The sequence below is a fragment of the Agelaius tricolor genome, unplaced genomic scaffold (genome assembly GCF_023055355.1).
Source record: "Agelaius tricolor isolate 1412-34295 unplaced genomic scaffold, bAgeTri1.0.p SCAF_9, whole genome shotgun sequence".
In the NCBI taxonomy this organism is placed as follows: domain Eukaryota; kingdom Metazoa; phylum Chordata; class Aves; order Passeriformes; family Icteridae; genus Agelaius; species Agelaius tricolor.
This window is the reverse complement of record NW_027269269.1, coordinates 30,380,284-30,396,603: the sequence shown is the minus strand read 5'-3', so window position 1 is coordinate 30,396,603 and position 16,320 is coordinate 30,380,284. Positions and strand designations below refer to the sequence as shown.

The 16,320-nt window shown below is 42.1% G+C and overlaps 1 protein-coding gene across 1 annotated transcript in view; it reads right to left on the bottom strand.

Moving 5' to 3' along the window:
• MYH15 (myosin heavy chain 15) overlaps nucleotides 1–4,945 on the bottom strand; it is a 52,611-nt gene extending 47,666 nt beyond the window's left edge. Inside the window, exon 1 of the mRNA XM_071433489.1 lies at nucleotides 4,406–4,945. The gene's annotated coding sequence lies outside the window, so the exon portion shown is untranslated. The remainder of the gene's footprint in view (nucleotides 1–4,405) is intronic.
• Between the last annotated feature and the right edge of the window lie 11,375 nt (nucleotides 4,946–16,320).

The following is a 16,320-nucleotide window of genomic DNA, read 5'->3' as shown; positions in this document are numbered from 1 at the left end:
TTGCAGGGGCTACTTTTAGAAAGGTTAATGCTGGTCACTGTTTCTAGGGAAACAAGGGTCTTTGATAAGGAGCTCTTGTGACTAAACTATTTTTAATAATATTACATATTGGAAAGGAATGCAATAACACTTATCAGCTCTAGACAGAAGATGGTGTCAATATTGTGGTCTAATATAGAAAAGTTGACATATTGGTTCTGTAAAAAGCTCAGTTATGAACCCTCTCTATTTTCTTAGACAAAAAGATCAACCAGCCAGCTGGGTTTTGACAAAAGCTGGCCTTTAGACTACTCTTAATAAAATGTTTACTGTAATAACCTGGCACTCATGAAAAGCAAGATCAATGAGAGAGAAGGACACCAGTTTAAGAGACAGATGCTTGGAGAAAATATCTTTGCAGTCAGGATCCTCTGGGTTGCTCTATAAAAAAAGCAGAAAGACTATCATTCTACAAGATGCATCTAAAAAGAATAAGAACCTATTGTTTTCCACAGGGGCTTTTTTTGGTCACTGGTCCATGCTGCTGTTGCAGCATCTATTTAAAAAACAAATGGGAAAGAACCAAAATGACTTAGTTGGATTAGAAAGTTCATCCATCTGGGAATAGTTTCAGGAGATGAAAGGTGCTAACATCTTAACCTGGAGCAAAGCCAGGCCCACTCTGTACAAGTGATTTATTTTGTCTTGTGAAGAATTATGTTTTAATTCCTCAAGCCACTGATGGCCCAAAGCAAAATTGGAGGGGGAGAGAAACTTAGATTTAAAAATAGTTGCACTCTGCTACATCTCTTAAGGATGAAAAAATTGGCACTGAACAGTACATTGAAAGTATGTTTATGACAGCTAGATTCCCATTATTAGACCGGAGATTTTCAGGTCTCTGCCACCGTTTGTGCTCCCCCTGCTGCAGTGCTTGTGCTTGGCCATGGACACATGTACCAGCAGCCTGAAGAGGTATCAGTAACATCTCTTTACCTTCCTTTCTTTTTAAGGAAGCAACATAATTTTAAATATTTTTCCTCAATTAATTCTTTGCTGACAGCTACTGTGTGGTGTGACAGTAGAACAGAAATTTAAATCTCTCTATGGAAAGCATCTGCTTTCATACAAATATGACTCGTGAAATAATTCCTAAGCCACCAAAAATGTTTTAAGTGGCATTTAAGCCACTGTAATCTGTGATCTATTGCTATCAACATGCAAACCCCTGACACCTCTCCCCGTTTTGAGCAGCATGGGGTCAGCAGGGACTTCAGAGCATTAACCCTCCAAACCACAGGAGCGTTGCCGATCTTCCCAGCTTGGCAGGGCCTGTCCCTCAGCCTCTGATCCCATGCCAAGCACAGTGCTCCAGGCTGCAGCAGCACACTCTCCTCCTAGTCCGGCCTGGGACAATAAACATTTCAGAGCTGTCACTGCTGCCTCTCCCCTGCTGACATTCAATCATTACGGTATCTTAAGAATGTTTAAATAGGTCAGGTTTTTAATGGGAGAGCTTGGCTTCTGGGAGTGAGACTGACAGCCTTTTGAGAGCAGATTAACAGAGCTGATAAATCAATCTCAGAGTGACTCACAGCCATAAGAAAAATAAGAAGATGAAAAGGGAACCTAGTTCAATAAATGGTCTCAGTTCTTTGGCTCTGAAGATGTACTGGGGGAGGGAAAATAAGCTTTTGTCATGTGCCTTGTCACTCTTCTTTCTCCAAATTTGACCGCATCCCACACTCCACCAATGCGCTCTGTTGGAAGTTTTCTATCTCCAATGATCCTGAGCATCTCAACCTGCCAATAAGGTCAGAGATTAATGGCATGTTTTGAGAATTGCAGTGCCTCCTTTTCCCAACTATCACATAGCCTAATTGCCATTAGTGAGTTTTGGGTTTCCCTCCCCCACCTCTCCTTAAACTACTCTGCATTATCCATAACCACCAGGGGAAGGCAGGGGGTTAAAAGCACTAATAATGCATGTAGGCAGTTCAGGTTAATCTTTTGAGTATTCATTAACGAAGCTTTTGTTTGCATAGCATGTCATTGGAATTTCTGTAGTCCCACCACCAATTCCATTAAACCTTTCTGAAACTAATAGCAGAAGTATTTTAGTCTTGATCAATGCAAGGCAAAAAAGAAATCTTCTAAGCGTCTCTCTGGGGCTTGTATTACGCAATCTGACTTCAAAGACAGGGCACTTCATTAGCCTACTTCAGCCTCTGACTATGATGCACTCTGTCTGCTCAAGCAGCCTGAAAATCACATTTCCATTTCAATAGGCAGCGCTGTCCTAAAATACTCCTAGGTCTTCAGACACAACATATTCCAGCTCCTGGTGCCAAGCTCCTGCAAGACAACTTGCCTTTTTTTTGGCTTTCTTATATTTCAGCTTCAAGGATTCAGAGCCTGCCCTGCAGGTATGGGTAGGGGTAGTTGCTGATTGTCTGGTTTTGCTGCTGTGGAAGCTTATTTTTCAGGTGACTGAGGGGGAAAGAAGTAAAATATTCATGCACAGGATGGTTTGTGATTTTTCAATTTTTCGCTGCTGTAACTCTATGAGTCATAACTCGACTTTCAGTCAAGGATTGTTTGCTATCTTTTGTTTACCTTATGACAACTACAAGCTACACTAAAACACGCAGAGACAGTTTAATTGGTGAAACAATTGTCATGGAGATACTTTAATAACTTTGCAAGTGCTCACGGAATAAACCCAATGTGATTGACATGATGTTAATTTAGCAGGAAAACACTGCAGGAAGGAGACTGTGTGAGTTTTTCAGCATTTACATTCTGTAAGCAACAACAAAACATTATTTGTTTCCAAGTACACATACACTGGGCTGGTCTCCTCTGCTGAAAATTCAGTCAGCAAAGCTTCTTGAAATATTAAGGCCAGTTTTTAAAGAAAATCTATTTCCAGGAGTATTACCTTCTGCCTGAAAAAGCACAAGTCTGTGCTTTTCACATGGCCTAATGATTTGACACTTTTTGTCAGTTGAATTTAAACACCTCCAAAAATGGACATGACATCCTTCTCTCCATCAGCAATATGACTGGCTAGTGTGTGCATGTAAGTGTATATATAGGAGAGACACGCATATATATTTATACATCTGTGTGTATATCTATAAATATCTATACATATATATATATATATAGACTTATAAATGTGAAAACAAGTTCATTTTTTAAACCTCTCCCCTCCCAGCTGTGATGTTCCACACTTAGGGCTCAGTAACTGATAAAACAGCCTCTTCCTTGGAGACCGGCAGAACTGACCCTGCCAGTGCTGCTGTACTACAGCCGAGCCGTGGCAGATTCCCCCTGCTGTGCTCCCCCAATGCTGGAGCTGAAATCCTGCCCCCAGCAAAGCCCCCCAAGCACATCGAGCTCAGCCTCTCCTCTGCACAGAGTGCTCCCATTTGTGTGACGAGCACACATCATGTCTGACACTGGGGTAATTTCTGGAGAGGCACAACGGGGCGAGGTGGGAAGGGGGGACCTGTTCCAGAAGGGCAGAGCCAGGAGTGATGAGATGACAGGAGTTACAGGAGAGAGGGATGGTGAGAAAAGGCTGTGCTGGACCACCCAGAGGAACCTATGCATGCCACTGGAGAAAGGTTGCACTACCTACCGAGACCAAAACACATGGAGACACCATCACTGAGACCAGCCCAGCATTGCCTTTGAAGAGGACAACCAATTTTGTCATAACAGTGATAAAAGCACAACAGCAGCTGAGATCTCCAGTGAAGTTACAGGCACAATTCTCTTCAGATTCACAGTGGATCCCCAGCAGCAGCCAATTCTGTTGTAACAGAATTGACTTGAGTTGATTTCAAATATATATTTCTTTCTCTTTTTTTATTTTTCTTTTGTAACTGAAATATGCACTTTGTCTTTACAGGAAAAAAATAATGAAGGAGATGGAACAAAATAATATCAGATCATGTACTTGAGGCTTCTTGCACAAAGCCAAAATATCTGCTAGGTATGTAGTTATATGCATTTCAGTCTCACCCAATGGTCTAGAAAAGAAAAGGGAAAGAAAATATTAACATATCCAGTATGATGATGCAAAGCTAGATTGCTGTAAAAATGCTGAACAGGAATGGAATACATGCCCTGCCTCAGTGGACCCCTCTGAAACTTCACTTTAAATACCAGTAGCTCAGCAGCATGAAAGCACTAAAGAACTCATTTGACAAGATCGCCAACCCAGTTGAGTGATTCATTTTCATCAAAACTCACTCAGCAGAAAACCTTGGATTTGGATCTATGCAGCATGCCCCACAGCAACTTCTCACTAGCAGGTTCATCTATTCAAATCTCTCCACCAGCAGAGCATTTGGGAGCAATCTTGGTTGAAAGTCTGTTTACCACTCTGTGGGTGTACACTGTCATTCCATCTTACCTTTCCAGATGCCCTTCTGCAGGTCTGGTGGCTGTGCCTTGCTTCTGCTAGAGAAGAGAGTGAGATCCAAACAATAACTCCTGCAACAAGGGCAACAAAATAACATTTTTGTTTATACAGCTATAGAAAAAATGTATATCATGTTTTAAAAATCAACCTGATGTTTTTCTGAGGATCCAAACTTACAGCAGGAGGCTAACTAAAATATTTAACACAGAACTTTGAGAAAAATATAGGCTATTTTTGGGTGTGAAAATATGCTATATAAAAATAAGAAAGAAAAAAAGAGAAAAGAAAAGGAAGCTGTATTTTTTGAGTTGGATCATTCTGCCTCTTGCCTGTCAAGCAATAGGGTCCTGGTAGACTCTCTGGTTCTTCTTGTACTGCAGTTGATGAACAGGGATTTTCCAGAGCAGAAAAATCTCCTCTGTTGTCATCACCCAAATGAGCACCAGAACCACAGAGAAGAACTGCAGATTTAAATTTCAGGTGATTTCCATTGGATTGCCAGCATGGCCTGGAGGCCTACCTTTATCCGTTACTGACACACCTTCATACTTCAATATATGCAAGGCGTCATGGTTAGAAGGAAAGTCAAATTAAATAAATGGTGTGATGCCAGAATTGCTGTCATCTTTCTAGGAAAGGGAAACTGAGGCAAAGGTAGGGGCTAAATCCATATAAATAATGAGGCATTCAATTCCCACTATTTCTCTGTGTGGAGTTACAAGAAGATTACCTTCAAAGAAGGACTAGGCAGTGTGTTCATGGTCATGCTGTTGGACCAGGAGAAGAGTACAGGCAATAGGGCTGTAAGAATTTGACAGTGCCCTCAGAGCAAGCCCCACCCTTCTCTGTCGGCAGATAGGCTTCTCACCACATGGGTCATCTTTGTCACACTTGCTTGGTTTTTAAAGTAGGAATTTTACCTGTGTAAAAGTGAATGGCAAGTTGTTTCTCACCCAAACAGTTTATTCTGAATGAAGAATGAGAGGAGCAGATTTTACGTCCCGCACTTGTAAGGAGCAATGCACAAATTGGCACTGTTGTTCACAGCAGAATAGGTAGATACATTCAAAGGCGATAGCAATACCCTTTATACTTCCAGTTACACTGAAGGAAGATTTGGCTCACTCTTCACTGGACACACAGACTTGGGTTTTAGCTATTTGCAACAAGTGGAAAACTATCCTGAATACACCTGAACTGCTTACAGTTTTCTACTGCCACACAGGATGTCTGTACCTTGTCAGGTAAAAAGCATGCCCATTAAAGTATGACACCAATGGGCAGAATTTATTTCAACAAGAGAACTAATCAGAAAGCAGATGTATAGATCCATTCCCCAGAAATAATAAACCAAATGACATTTAAGTAGTAGGCACCATTTTGTCCCATACTCAGGCAATGCAGACAGGTCTTCCTGATTTTTTTCATAGCATATGCATGAAGTTCAAAGTTCAAACCCAAATATTTCCCTAACCAGAAAGGACACAGTCTTTCAGACCACAGATTCAAGATGTGTTTTAATGACAGTTTAAAGAAAAGTATGAAGCTTATGGGAGGAGGTCCAAAAGGACAAATGAAACAGAACCTTCCACACTCTCCCCATTCCTGATACCACAGCCTATTTGTTAGCAGTAACAATGTGTGACACATCACATGGGGCTCTGCTGAGATGAACTCCACACCCCTGACCCCGAATCACTGATAAAGTCATGACATGGAAAAAAGAGCAGCCTGAGTGCCTTCACAACAGCCAAGCTCTGGGACTCAGCTACGCCTGCCATAATCCTGTTATCTCCTGCAAGTGTCTCCTACCACTGTTATCAGAATCAGAAGTGCAGAGGTATTAGCAATAGAAAGGAATTTTGGCCCTGTGCTCCCTCACTGGATGGGGTTCCTGTCTGTGTCCCACTGTCCAGTCCAGCAGCAAGGAGCCGAGCACGGGGAGCACGTGTGTGTGGGGGCACGGGGGGCCAGCCACCACAGCTGCTCGGAGTGGGGGCATTCCAAGGGAATCTAAACCAGTCACTCAGCCATACCTGAGCAAATTCATTTGGTTTTCCTCAGTGTCACCTCCTTTCCCTCCCTGCCCTCACCTAAGGACAAGATGGTCTAGGAGGTGACATGTGATCTCCCTTCACACCTTTCTCTTCTTGGACATGGGGGAAGGCACATGGCAGAACAGACCTCATTGCTTGTGGCTCCACTTTTACAAACCAAGACAACCAGATATGGGCAAAAAAGAATAGCTAGCAGAGATTTGTTTCAATCTTATTCCTCCTTTATTCATTAATGTCTTCAAAGATATCCCCTTCCTCCCCCCAGAAACCCCTCAATGAAACAAGTGTGGACACTTCACCTTGGTTGCTGCTGCAACCTGACCAAAGATAGTAAACACTGACATAATTGACAAGATTCAGAACTTGCCACGTTTATCAGTTTCTTTGGAGATCTCAAATATCAAAAAAAAAGGATTTCAGTACTTGCTAAGAGAATATCTTCCCAGCCATAAAGGATCAGAGTCCCTAAATAAAAGAAAAGCTGAAAATTCTGTGTGAACTGATGATAAGAAAAGATCATTAATAGGAAAAATGCAAATACAGAGAGGATATATACCATCCTCCCCCACCAATGGTATTTCTGATCAGCCAGTCTAAGTAAATCCAACCCAGCATTTATGTACTCAGTTTGAAGTAAAATATTAAGGACAGAATAACAGTTAGGAATATGACAATGATGTTGCCTCCAATAGCCTCCAACCAAGCATCACTAATCCAGGAAATTAAGAGATGAGCTCAAAAGGAACCCAACTGAATTGAAATAAGAAACATGCAGCTACAGTCTTCAAAAAGTCTTCATGTTGTGGCACAGTGAGGACAGATTGTGACTAAGGGATCTGTTTGTATTCCTATGAGACTTTTTGGAGCTGATTCCACCTTTCTGGACTTTTTGAATGAGTAATCACTAGCACTAGCATTCATTCATTTTATCTGGCTTTTTTTTTTCCTCCCTTTCAGGAAGTTCTTATTTCAAAATGTCTGTGTGGAGACTGAATGAGAGGCACCAGCTGGGGTTCCTGTACAAGATTTCTGTCCTTCTGGAGGAGCAGAGTGCTATTTTAAGGGCAGAGCCACTGGAGAAGCATAAGACAACCAGCAGCCACCAAACTCTAAAGGGGCTGGCACCTGGTTTGCCTGACTGAAGCCTCACACAAAGCAGCCCATTCCACACAGATTTGGCTTTTAATATCGGTTAGGGCATTTTTTTCACTAAAGGGAGAGCACATAATACATACAAAGAAATGCTGGAGGGATCCTACCAGCAACAAATGTTCTTTGGGGTTCTCCCTTGTTCCCAGCAGCAGACAAGGTCTCAGTGGCATGGGGGACATTTCAAGCAGAAACATGCAAGTCATTCAACCATTAAGCTATTTAACCTTTCAAGACTAAAGCTAAGTGACACAGCTAATCCACCAGTGCAAGTCTGTGTGTTCTCTGTCTCTCCCATGAGTGACATCCCAGCCACTGCAGAAGAATGACGGTAAATTGCATTGTTTCCAGTTTCATGGTGGAACTAGTTAAAATTTTTTTAGGCTATACTCTAGATGTAACATTAAATACAGCCACTGCTAATAACTTAGCTTAATTATTAGCTGATTTATTAATATACATGCAGGCAGAAGATTTCAATTATTTTTAATTATATGGAAAGTTCCAAGTGTCTTTTTTATTCCATTAAGATCATTCAAAACTCTGTAAAACCTGCAAGTGCTTAATTCTTTACATGACAGTTTTTAATTAATTTGAACTCAGGCTAATTAAAATATTTGTAGATTGCAACAACCAAATTCATTTTTAAAAGGCAAGCTTTTACATCTGCAGCAAATATGCTCTATTTTCCATTGGGATTAAAGAACCAGCCCCTGTTTGAAGTGCAAAACCCTCTTCAGCCTTAACAGTGGAATTACAAGTGACAGCAGGTAATAGAAGTGCTCCATCAGCTTGGGCTGTGTGCTATAAATCACCTCCTGAGCATTCCCAAGTCCACTGCTCCCACTTGCATGAAAATCTGTGCACTGGAGACAGGAACAAGAGTTTCAGCAAGCCTTTGGTGGTAACAGCCTTGGCTTAACCCCTCACTTATCAAATACTTACCTTTTTATGCAGCACTGGATAAATGAAAAAGCCAATGGCCCGCTCTGACAGCCACCCTGCAACAAAATTTGCTAGGTACCCCACAGAAACTCTAGCTTCAGTGGGTAGTTTCAAAAAGGAAAGGCAAAGGGATTCAAATTTGTAAGCAACAAAAATAAGGTTGTGGTTGTGCTACAGATGTCTCACTGCCCACAGCTACTTTTGTCTTCACTGATGATTTTTAATGTCATTTGAGAAAGGGGAAATGGCTCCAATGACAGCCCAACAAGTAGCTGGCTGCAGGCTGGACTATGAAGCCAACACAGTTAGGAGTTGTTTTAGTCATATTCTGTATCTCAGAGCCCAGGCTTGCTAGCACCTCCATAATTTCCAAGCCAGAATCATGACTTGCCATTTCTACCCCAGGGACAGAGGAGAGACCCCATTGCTGGAAAGCTGTAGATTGGACCAGGTGCTGTATAATCCCACCTGGGCTCCCTTTCCCATGACAGGGTGGACCAGAGGATCTTCCCAGGTACCTTTCTACCTGGGCTGTTCTATGATTACTAGGGGCACAGAAAAGAAGAAATTTTTCTGTAGAGCAAAACAAAGGCTTAAGGAGGACAAAGGACCTGATCCCACGGTGCCTAGATTTTGCTGCTTTCAGTCTGCGCTGCTTTAAAGGCATGAAAGTCACCAAGTCCTTGACTGGCATGAGCCAAGTTGGATTTTCATTACGACACCTTCACACAGCTGCTGGCTATGAGCTTCCTTCATATACAAATATAGCTAATGTATACAGTGATTGTTGGCTTGATTCCTCCATTTAGAGTGAGCAATGCATATAGCCATAGTAACCAGCTCCTGCCACTGAGTCCTCCTCTTCTGAAGGCAATCCATTTATGCATGGCTCTGTGAAGAGGAGTTCACATTTCTCCTGTCTGGAAGAGCAGGAGAGGGAGTTCTGGCTCTGCAGTTCTGCCACACGCTGCAGACATGACAAGGAGTGACCTTGGCTATTGCTCTGTAAGTGGTTTTCCAACATGTCACATGCATCTGTTACACACTTATCGACCCACTTGAGTCTGTATAAACCAGCCAATACTCTCTTTCCTAGGCAGGGTTATTAAAAATGCATCATCAATGTGCAGTAATATCTCCAAATAAATTTTTTAGTCAAGGTATTAATAGTTTTAAGATGTTGGAAAAACATTTTCAACGGGTTCATGGAGTTTCATAGCAAGATAGGCTTGTAGCTAACATTCACATTAGCATTTCCCCTGCCTAAAGGATATTGAATCTGAGGACATTTAGCTTTTAATGCTTTAAAGATATGAGCATGCCAGAGCCTTTAACACAAGATAACAAAATCCAATTTCACTTGTCTCCATCAGCCTTTGTAAGTGTTGCTACTCAAGTGCTGAACTCAAGTCCCAGATCTGATCTAAGCTTTATCCCTTTCTAAACGGGTAAAAATAAACACATCCTTTCTTATCCTTTCTTGCCCTTTATGGACACAAAAACATTGCAAAGAAGGAAGAACGCTTGTACTCTAAAGAACTGAGCCAAGCAGCAAAGATTACCTCAAAAGGGCATGCAGCAAGTACTACTTTAGTTGTTGAGCTCTTTATGGTAAATAGTGGTGTTTATATATACACTAAAAGATTCATATGGCCGTTTAGACTGCACACCTGTAAAAAAAATCTCACCTCCTACCCCAGAAAGCCCTAAAGAGGTTACAGAGACCATTGCATAGAAGAATAATATGCAGAGACCAAGAAAAAGCCTAAAGCTATTGTGATATTTTTAATTGCTACACAGTACTTTACTGAATGAAAGGGAAGCTAGCCATATGCATGAACAGTGGAAAGCAACTATTTTAGACAGCAGTAAAACAGGTTTGACCTAAATGCCTGAGCCCAGAACTTACCAAAGCCCAGCTGGCATCAATAGCCCATGGAAACCCTGAGCTGTGAAGCATGAGTGCAACTATCCAACAAAAAATTGCCAGTTTCTATCAGTGCTATGAATGTTCATAGTTTAATATTTCAGTCCAGCAGAGCTCTCATCTGAGTACATGTCCTTGTTAGATTTTCCTGGGACTGATGGTGTTTAATGAGTCTGGGAGAAACCCAGGAAAATGTTATCACAGAACAACAGACAGAGACTAATGCCAGATTTCAGCTACCCGATCTAAAATTGTTATCACACTTCAGTGAATGGAAAATAGTTCCCAAAGATTAGGACCATTCCTTCTATCTCTCCTCTAATTACTTTCAACCTTATGTTCTGAGAAATGGAAGAACTCGGGGGAGGTGATGGTGTAGGGGACACTAGTTTGAGTAAGACAAGCCCCATGCTTCTTAGGTTGTGGAGCAACCCCCACTCTTACATCCATCTATTACACTACATGGCTGTAGTGTTACAGTTTTTTTAATTACATGCGTCACACACAGTGGTAAAATTCTTACAGATTTAAACACTAAGACTTTACTTTTAAACCCTTTCCCTCTTAGACTTATTTACATAAAACGTCAGCTTTATCTCAACAGGATAATAAGGAAAGATAGAGGGGACTTAACAAGTATTACCTTCTGACAAACAGCAAAGTTATCACCTGCAGAGCTGCAGCTCAGGACTTGCACTTGCTTGGGTTTAGCCAAAAGGCTTTTCACCCTCTAGCAATGGTCACTCACAAGCCTCCCTTGTAAGCAGAGTCTGTAAGCTAATAAAATACTGACTGTAGCTTAGGTCTAGCTTCTATCTTTTCTTCTCACCAACTTATGAATAAAGATGACAGAATCATCAGGCCTTGAGCAGTTAGATATATAATAAACACGGTTTGGGAGCAGGAGGGAAAGAGGGAAGGAAAAATGTCATTTGAGTACTCCAGGCTTCAGAAATAGAACGCAAATTGGAGGCTGTGTGACCTCGCACCAGCACCTGCGTGCATAAGCGCTCTGCTTCCAGTGCTGTGATTAGATGCTATTTTTCCCCTGGGGGCTCTGCCTCATTCTGCATATGAGATAGGTCTGCATGGGGAGGAGGGCAGAGTCAGGTGGCGAAGGAGACTCTACTGCCTGCTTGTCCCTTTCCACTCTGTTGCAGAAGCTGCCTTCTGTATGAGTCAGAAGTGGGAAAAGAAAGATGATTTTAAGATTCAAGTAATTGCTTGCTGCATTAGTATTCCAGGAGGCTTCACTACAAAGTACCTGTGCGATGGCAAGCAAGCCATTTACACCAACTTTCAGACAGACAACTACCATAATACATGGTTGTATTTCCTATGTGGCTAGAGGTTGAAACCCCCAATTTGCATGGAAATGCTAAGAGGAAACACATAAAAGTACGGCATGCCAGGGCTGCAGCCAAAGCCACCAGGACCAGCCTCTGGAGCAATGGAAAGCACACTTGTGCATGCAGGTGTGAAGTGCTATGGAATAACAAATGGAGGTTTTCACATAAGGAGCCCCAAAACAGCAGTTTACCCCAATGCATCTTGGTACCATGATGGCAATTGTATGTGGATACTGTAACAGCAAGTACCCCACAGAAATGAGTGACTGAGAAAGGCAACACAATACATATTCTATTTTAGGGTTCTATAGGACAGGCAGGCATATCTTTGCACATACATAACCACTGAATATGCTCAGCTGGAAGGGACCTTCAAGGATCACTGAGTCCAACTCCTGGCCCTGCACAGGACATCCCAGGAGTCACAACATGTGCCTGACAGCGTTGTCCAAAAGCTCCTTGAGCTCTGTCAGGCTGGTGCGGCAGCCACTGCCCTGGGGAGCCTGTTCCAGTGCTGAGCCACCCTCTGGGGGAAGAACCTTTTTCTAATATCCAACCTAAACCTCCCCTGAGACAGTCTCATGCACAATTCCTGCGTGTTTGAGCACCGTCTAAGCAGCAGTGGCCTTTGAGCAGCTACACACTGCAGCCCTGCTCTGCTGATGCAGGGAGAGGCAGGAGCAGCCTCTGTCATGGCACTCCAGAGCAGAGCAGCCTGTTAACCTCTCTAGGGGAGAACAGTCATCTGGGAGGGTAGCACACATCAGCCAGCCCAGAGACTGTGCAATCTAAGCACACCTTGCCTAAAAATACAGAACGCTTTGGCCAGACACTAACCAGAAAGGATGCTGTTTCCCAGCATATTCATACACACTCCTCCCCCAAAAAACAACTTCTTCCCTGGATAGTGAAAGGCATGAGGGCATGTACTTGGTCTTTGCAGAACACAGCTAAAGCAATAGCACAGTGCCTCAAAGCATATTCTGAGTTTTTTGGTGTTGAAGCAAACCACTCAACCGATACTGAAATGAACACAACTCTGTGATTTCCCACTGCCATAGAAAGCCACAACAAAATTCACTTTGTTTCATCTCATCCTGAATATACACAAGAAAATGAAATGCTTCTTTCAAAACTTGATTTACTTCCAATTACTAGATACATGACAAAAATAAACCAAAGATATTTTCCTCAGCTTTAGCATCAAAGGATAAAAAGAGGAGCAATTAAGGCACTCACCATGACACATGAGCAAGCAGAGATGGTTCCCACACTCCAACCAAGATTAAACAAAATATATTATAACTGATCGCCACTGGATTTTTATTCCTTTTAATACCAGGCTTATCAGTAGCCTCTGGCTTTTTAAATTGCAATAGCCTTATATTTCCTTATAGGACATCCTGGCTATGGTGTAAAACATAGGTGAAATTCAATATTTGAGTATCAATATAAGCAAAGAATACACCCATACAGATTATTCTGAAGTAAAACTGAGTCAAAACAAGAGTTGTTTGCTTACAAAATTAGTTTTTAATAACTTAATACATGGTAAAAAACCTAAGCCAGATTGTTAGCTCAGTTACTCTAAAGAAACATTTAACCAGTACAGTATTTGTTCTCTCATGTAAAGGCTTAGCTACATATGGGTAAATCAAGGGCTGGCAATCCCTGCTATGAGGGGGATCGCAGCAGTATGAGGTACTTGTTCTGCATGCAGTGATAACCTTTTCAAACATCTACAAGATCCTTTGGAATTTAATCAGTGCCTATTCAGTGAAAACTCACAGCCTGGACTAGAGTCTCTGTAACATAAGCCAACCACTTTCAAAGAAAACTGCAGTCAACTATGATACAGCCAAAGAAATTTGGGAGTTTTCACTCCTGTCTTAGGATCTGGTGACACAATCTCCCCTTTCTGTGTACTCTCTTCTTTCCTTATCCCAGAGTACAAGCAATGCTGGAAATGTCTCAGAAAAACAAACAAACAAACAAAACTGTGCTGTCTCCCTAGGCTTGCCATGTTGCAAGGAGGAATGTGCAAGCCACCTCCGTCACATTTGTCAAACACTGATCATTTCTGACACAGAGCTTTAGAAGGAAAAGATGTTTTAATGCCCTGCAGGCAACCAGTGCTTTCAAAGTCCATCTAAGCAACAAGACTGCAATTCCCACTCCCAGGTAACATACTGTCCTTGGCTTGTCACTTCTTTACTGTCACTTGTACAGTATGCTGTGTTCAGGACTGAGATTGCGTACTGGCTGAAAAGATACTTCAGATAACACCCAAATATACTTCAAGATCCTCTGGACCTTCTTCCTTCCTGCCTCCGTGCACCAAATAAAGTGTTTCACTACCTGCTTTTCTCAAGGTCATGCAAAGGCTCAGCCATTGTCTCAGCAGCTTTGGATTCAGTTTTACAATGATGCACAGTTGATACAAAGAGGTTGAATACTTCCTATTGCCATTAAGACTTCCTGCCTCGCCTGTGGTGCCTTTTGTCCCTGCAGTCCATTTTCCAAGCTAGGCCAGAGCCTGCACTGCCACACTTCAGTTTTGTGGGAGGTGAACCCACAGACCTTTCTCACAGCCAGGTGCCTTACCCCCAACACCTTCTTTTTTGTTTCTTTGTCTCTTGGGTATGGAAAATACATAAGGCTACCTAAACGAGAAAGTTGTACCCCAATAGTTTCATTATATTCCTTTCCCTTTTTTCTCCACAAACCTGCTCAGAAGATACTGGTAGGGGAATGCAGCATGCAATGATGTGCTTACACACTTCTCCTGGGACAGTGGGGCAAACACCACAAAAGTTTTAATAGTTAAGCACCAAGAGTTTGCATATTTCCATTTCCAAAGACATCTTCTGTAACCAAGCCAAATCTATTCTTGGCAAAGTGTAAAGTGGCTGCAATGTTTGCTCGACACCCAACACAGCCCAAAAATAATGGGTCAGGAAGACTGACTATACACTGGGAGCAACGTGTCACATAAGGGATCCCATAACTTAGTTCCCGTTTTTAGACAAAAAGTTAACGGCCATAAAAAATCCCAACCCAAACTGAACTCCACCTTCTGCACTCAAACTCCACTGAAAGCTCAGTTCAAAAGTCATGTGGTCAAAGTCATGCAGACATAAGAAGAAACACAGAGAGGTTGAACTGTAATGCTGAGCATGAAACCCATTCATGGACCCAGCTGGCTCTTAGTAACTGCCCTTTACAGCAATCATTCACAAGACAAAATTTTCCCGCTAACCAGTTCTGCAGCCAAGAGCATCAAGCAATCTCAGGTCAAAGAACATGTCAGAAGGGACACGAGGTTGTTCCTCAGGAAAGGTTTAACATACTGCAACCATGAGAACCTCAGGCACAGCAGATTCAAAGAGAGGCTGGGCATAAAAATGAGACTCACATTACCTTGTTACATCTGCTCTGACATGGATGCCCTCTTGGATACAGCTGAGCAGAACAACCAGACTGCCATTCAGGAGGTGGGGAAGCACCTGGCCCTTGTTGTCAGGTGTGGTCTGGAACTCCCAGGATATTTACATCAACAGCTATACAGCTTCCAGTGTGGCATCACTCAGCCTATTTACCCCTCATTTCTCTGCACTCCTAGGAAAGGATCCAATTTAGACTGGACTGGGGTAGAGAGAAAAGGATGTGTCACTGGGGAGATAAAGCTAGCAGACTGTTCCCAATTTCAGCGCTCTGCAGCAGGGAAATTGGTGAGGGAGTTAGAAAGGAAGCATGCTTCAGTGAACAAATCTGAAGATTTCAAAAGTTACCAGATGGGAACGCACGGAGGAGTTTATTTATATATAAACCAACTTTGCAAGGTTGAAAGCATTTTTTGAGAAATAAGTACTGGTCTAAAAATACCTCATCTTTGGCTGCTAACAATAAACTCTAAGAAAAAGGAGCAGAGAACCTCTTCTTACATCTTCACAAGAATGTTGAACCAAACCTATAAAGCTGGGTGTCATAATTTCAGTGGAGTCTCTCCCATTTTTGGCCTTCACTTATTCCAGAAAACTGCACTGCTAGATAATTCTAGACATGTCAGGACATGTTTGGATCAAGAAAACCGTAAACATAAAAGAGAGCTGGCATAAATCCTGACCAGCAGCTATCACTTTCAGCACTGCTGAATCTGTAGCATAAGTGGTTTCTAAATTTCTTTATTCAGAATTTTATGTTTTGCTTACACCATCACTAAATAAATCCTACTGGTCACCATGAGCACTAAGTACTTCCTGAAAAATCTGTCCAAGATCACAGCAGCTGTTCATTAGATGGCTTTTTTTAAGCAGGCCTTCTTACCAGCCCTTACATTTAGGATCACTTTCTACTTCCTACAACAAGGTCATGCTTTCAGTTTGTAAAGTTCTGAATTCCTACTGTTTGTGCAGGATATTAACTTCATCCTGCAGTTAAGAAAATTCCAGCTGAAGTTTCACAAGGTTGGGAGGAAAA